This window comes from Haliotis cracherodii, unplaced genomic scaffold, assembly GCF_022045235.1.
Source record: "Haliotis cracherodii isolate W230 unplaced genomic scaffold, xgHalCrac1.p SCAF_15, whole genome shotgun sequence".
NCBI classification, from domain to species: domain Eukaryota; kingdom Metazoa; phylum Mollusca; class Gastropoda; order Lepetellida; family Haliotidae; genus Haliotis; species Haliotis cracherodii.
In genome coordinates this window covers 20632433-20638933 of record NW_027266270.1, presented here as the reverse complement: position 1 = coordinate 20638933, position 6501 = coordinate 20632433, and positions in this window count along the sequence as shown.

The following is a 6501-nucleotide window of genomic DNA, read 5'->3' as shown; positions in this document are numbered from 1 at the left end:
GTTTCATAGAAATAGTGATGGTTAGGTATTGGAAATTTTCATTATTACTGCTAATCAGAGGAAAACTAAACAGATACAGGTCTGAAAAGAAACTTTATAGGATGTGACAAGTTTCAGGTAAGTTTTGTCACTGTTAGACTTGATAAGGTGTGACATAGGCTGCTTTCATAGGCCTGACCACAGATTACTTTTATCAATATGCATGAAGTACGAGCAACTGGTTCGTGTTCAGAATGGTCTTCAGAAGCCCATGCTTGTCGTAAGAGGCGACTAACAGGATCAGGTGGTCATGCTCGCTAAGTTGGTTGATGCATGTCATCGTATCCAAATTGCGTGGATCTATGCTCATGATGTCAATCACTGGATTGTTTGGTCCTGACTCAATTATTTACAGACAGACGTCGTATGGATTGAGTACAGCGTTAAACAACAAACAAACAAAAACTGTTCTTGCTCAGGTTTTGGCTCTCTTTATAATCATGTGTTATTCTTGTTTAAATTTATGTGGTACATAGTTGCACTGTTTATCGGCAGGATAATGTCATGTCTGCAAAGAGCTGCATAACAGTATGTTATTGCATAAGAGTGTCTCATCTTACGCTCGTTTGTTAGAGTTACAATCTCATTAAAATCAGATCTTAGTTTTAGCTACCGCTAAACAAAGATCTGAGGACATTCCATTACGGTTCACATCAGAACGACCTTTCGCAAACTTTGACCGATCAATGAAATGACCTACAAGAAATTGACATTAGCCAATCAGAAGGCAGCTTTCTCGAGCTTTACGACACTATTTTCAAACTGGCGACTCTGCTTCGAAACATATTTTAACATATTCTCGATTAAAAATTTTAAAACTGATAAATAGAACATTCTGGAACATCTAGATTGTATGGATATCATCATAAAACCCTGTAACTGTCATTCGGAATACCCTCTGTTAAATATTTCAAGGTTGCATGGTTAGAAAACCCATTCCGTCTGTAACTTTTGTGACCCGTAATGGTTGTCCTCAGATCTTTGTTTAGCGATAGCGAGTACTAAGATCTGATTTTAATCAGATTGGTTAGAGTTAGTACAAAGGGGAGTGTAGTATGGCTTGAAATTTGTCTTTTATCTGAGTATGGTTTGGGACCCATTACATCTTGTTAATTTGAGACACTCCAGTACACAGAAATATAATCTCAATACATAGATATTGAAAACATTTTGAAGCAAATGAGTCCCTGATACTTCTGTCGGTGTGTTGTGGATACACAGAGTGTCTCCAGATCTCAAACAATTTGAACTCGGTGTAATGTTGGTGGTTCCAAGGACTTCTAAGTTGGCAAGGTTTCACTGCACACATATTGGTTCAGGTTAAGACAATCTGATAGTTTTAGAGAATGTCATTGAAATACTTTTATCATGATTTTGACCCTGGGAGTAAATGTATTAGCATAATGTCTAAGGGTGATCTTGTTATGTTTTTGAGAGTTGAATATTTTTATGAATTTTTAACCAACTTACAGACCATGCAGGATGGGTGGAAATATGTAGTTCTGTGGAAATATATCATGTTGTTGCATCCATCAACCCAGTGCCTTAGAAAATATTATGTAAATAATTATTCATTGATCACCAATGTATATATGTTGACATTTCCAACACATTTATGTGGACAACTTCCCTTGAACTATGGATGAAATATGACCAGTTGTTGATGGCCTGTATATCAACATTAATAACCTCCATCATGTTTATATGAACATTCATTGATTATCTTTATATAAACACTAGCTCATTGAGGACCTATAGCTATATATGACCATCAGTTGTTCATTTCCTATGGACTGTTATTCATTGATGATCTTCATATAAACATTTTTTCTTTGATGATCTTCATATGGACATAATTATTAATGACCTTCGTATGGACAATTATTCATCCTGACTTTCATATGGACAATCATTGATTGATGACCTTATTGTGGACATTATTCATTGGTGTATAAGTGGACATTCATAAAGACCTCTATGTGGACATTATCATCCAGTATATGTGGACATGATTCATTGATGCAAAAGTGGACATTCATAAATGACCTGTATGTTGACATATTTCATCCAGTATATGTGGACATAATTCATTGATGCAAAAGTGGACGTTCATACTGACCTGTATGTGGACATAATTCATTGACCAAATGTAGACATTGGTCATTGGTGCATAAGGGGACATTCATAATGACCTGTATGTGGACATAATTCATTGACTAAATGTAGACTTTGATCATTGGTGTATAAGTGGACATTCATAATGACCTATATGTGGACATAATTCATTGACTAAATGTAGACATTGGTCATTGGTGTATAAGTGGACATTCATAATGACCTGTATGTGGACATAATTCATTGACTAAATGTAGACATTGATCATTGGTGTATAAGTGGACATTCATAATGACCTGTATGTAGACATTATGCATTGACTGAATGTAGACATTGGTCATTGGTGTATCAGTGGACATTCATAATGACCTGTATGTAGACATTATGCATTGAGTATTTGTGGACATTATTCATTGATGTCTATGTGGACATTATACATTTATGTATATATGGACATTATTAATTTATGTATATATGGACATTATTCATTTATGTATATGTGCAAATATGGCCTATATGTGGACATTATTCATTGATGTATATGTCGGCATTATTCATTGATGTATATTTTTAATGATGACCTTTTCGAGAAATATTTCATTGATGTATATGCGAGCATACTTCATTAATGTATATGTGGACATTATTCATAATGGTCTATATGTGGACATTATTCATTGATGTACATGTGGACATTATTCATAATGGTCTATATGTGGACATTATTCATTGATGTACATGTGGACATTATTCATAATGGTCTATATGTGGACATTATTCATTAATGTACATGTGGACATTATTTGTAATGGTCTATATGTGGACATTATTCATTGATGTACATGTGGACATTATTCATAATGGTCTATATGTGGACATTATTCATTGATGTATATGTGGACATTATTCATAAGGACCTATGTGCAGAAATATTTCATTGATGTATATGTGGGCATTTTTCATTGATATATATGTGAATATTTTTCATTGATGAATATATGGATACTACTCATGATGACCTATATGTGGACATTATTCATTGAGTAGATGTGTACATTATTATTATACTGAATGTCAATTTCAATTTTCTGATAAAAAGCAGCTCTTTTTTCATTTTTTACTGAAAATGTTTTTACTTAAACAATTGTGTGACCTATAAATTGAAAACGGCTTTACGGATGCTTTATAAGTGAGCCCTGCTGACTTTTTGTCTTGTTTATTAATGACCTTTATGCACTCACATGCTTTTCTATTGACTGCATGATCCTGATACCAAGTTCAGTTTGTTCTTTTCATTGGTATTCTTGTACCTTGAAAATATACTGACTAGGTTTTAACAAGGGGTGACTATTGTTCTGGAAGTCACTTTTGCGATAACTATTGGTATTGAAAGAAACTATTGCGATAACTATTGATATTGCAAACAACTATTGAGATAAATATCATTAGTTTTCAGTGTATCATTTTAGATAGATTTTAAGAGTTCAATTTAACCTTGGAACTGAAGTTTCCTTTGAATGTGATGACCATAAGACTTCTAAACACTCAATTTTCCACCCAAATTTGTCACAAACTCAACTTGACTGTCACCCACAGCCATTTTACTTTAAGAAAGACTGGTTGCTAAGCATCAAGGGCAGTTAACTCTAATGCTCACTCGGCTGCAGTCGCGGGGGTGATTCAGTGATTTAATCACATGATATGATAAATACAATCAAAACTATTGATATTCCTAACTGACATTGATACTATTGATCGGAAACTGATTTAACAATTGATTTATTGACTTTAAGTGCTTACCAGTAGCAGTATATCGATATTTCGATTTATCGTGACACCCCTAGTTTTAACCTCTCTATGGTTGCCACACATATAACAAATTTAGGATCGGTTAAGAATTGCTTGTTTTAGCTTGTGATGTGAAGGTTTACAGATTTTGCGGAATTTGGCTGAAAGAATGTAATCCAAAGGATGATTTAATTTTTTAATAACCATACAGTCAGTCATGCTAACAGATATTTCTATTTCTTTTTGAAAGTTTACCCCAATTTTGAAAGAATTCGTTTTCCTCAATTAACCTAGATGTTCCTAACTGTCTTGATTTGGGGTTGGTATCTCTGATCTGTGTGGTTTGTTGGTTTAGTCATGTGTTTGCTAACAGACAGACAGTTTATTCAGTAATTTAGGCATCAAGGCTCATAGTTCAATGCAGATTGGATATTAACATTGTGACGTGATGTACATGATTAGATTTCAAATCAAGTTACACATTTCTCATTATAAAGACATGTTTTAAAAATACAGAAACAGCATGGATCATATCAGGATTTTCAGAGTTTAGAAGAATTATCATTAAGTGACGGTCTTTAAAAATACCTTGCAACATGGGGAGAAATTTATACCTTAAATGGGAATACGTTTCACATGTAAGTAAGACACGGTATTCATCATATACTTCTCCAGGTGAACTGTTTGTACAAATAGAGTTCACAATATCACCGTCTTTGGACCTGCGGCATACATTTACATTAAAATTGTGCAATGAAATTCTAAGATTTCAATCAGCTCTGATTAAACCTTTATCAAGTTAAATATTTTTCAGTTTGTAACAATGATTTTACTTTGCTGTAATTGCTAAGATAAAGTGATACAGAAATACTTTGGTGCCACTGTTGACAAAGTATATCCTTTTATCTTTGCTTAAGTGAATATATGTAGAAGCGGTCGGGTAGCCTAGTGGTTAAAGCGTTCGCTCGTCACGCCGAAGATCCGGGTTTAATTCCCGACATGGGCACAATGTGTGAAGCCCATTTCTGGTGTCCACCGCCGTGATATTGCTGGAATATTGCTAAAAGCTGCGTAAAACCATACACACTCACTCACATAAGTGAATATAAAATAACTGTGGATCTCCCACATCTTGGGAAATTCATACATATGAAAGGCCACTTACAATTAATAGATTTCTCAGCTAACAGGTGCGTTAGTGTATTAGCTAACAAATTTATTATTATGTCAATGCAAGCATGTCCCTGGTATGTGGACAAACAGCTTAAGGCAACCCAACTTTTACACCCTTTTGAAACCAATTCAGTGCAAGACAAACCCAACCTAGATTATTAGGGACATCAGCTTCCTTGACATAACTTCACACTGTTAACTTATGTTTATCAGCAAAAGCCACAATGACATAACTTGAAACAGTTCTACCGGATTGCAATATTGAATGTCAAACAAGATCTTTCTGTTCAGCGGGCATGTACTAGATGATGGTTACAAGCGTGGATGAATATTCTTTTTAAATGAAGGGGTTCATGCCTGGCACTGAAGCACATGTAACACATGTGTCTCCTTGGGCAAGTGACTTTGGTTGAAATGTGCCTCTGTTTACCCAGCAGGGAATGGGTATCCAGTAGGATGAGATGGCAATGTTGTTATTAACCTTCTGGCACCTCGGGTTGTATACTCGATCCCCAGGGAGCTGAGAATGGTTGTTGTGTGCACACTGAAGAAGTGGCTGAAGTGATTTGGGCATGCACCTGTGTAATGTTGAAATATGCACAAAATACATTATTATTATCATAAGTGATTAAAATGCTGCAAAAAGGAGCACACCCATGCACCTTGCCTCTGTTATCAGTATGAACATGCAATCCAGGGTAGAACTGGTCTTCAGCAACCCATGCTTGCCATAAAAGGCGACTATGCTTGTCTTAAGAGGCGACTAACGGGATTGGATGGTCAGGCTCGCAGACTTGGTTGATGCATGTCATCGATCCCAATTGTGTGTATCGATGCTCATGATATTAATCACTGGATTGTCTGGTCCAGACTCGATTATTTACAGACTGCCGTCATATAGCAGATTATGCAGTGACTGGATGCCATGAATTTGTCCGGGTCAAAGGGAGACAATTTCTGCCCTGTTGTCATTGTTGGTCTGCACTTTGACTTGTGTGGCTTGGTGAGACATGTTCATCGTGTAATTAAGGTAAGGTCAAATCTATTTTGTTTCTTGACTTAATTTTAGATTAAAATTTGTTGATTGAGAATATTCTTACTTATAAATACAACATTTTGTTTGAATTATCATGTAAGGATTTTTTTCATAATTGTCTTGTCCATGTTAATGCTGTATTGGTTTGTTTTAGGTAAGTTTAAAAAATCATTTGAATGAAATTTTAGACAAAATACTAAAACAATATTTTTTCATAGCATAGCATATTTTCAATCAAAAACAATTTTGTTTTCCTTTTTGTTAACTTTTGCTGAAAGATATCAGTAAAACAAGAAAAAATGTTGGACAGGACAAACCTTTAGTAGAATTCATTCCTGACAATGAAATGT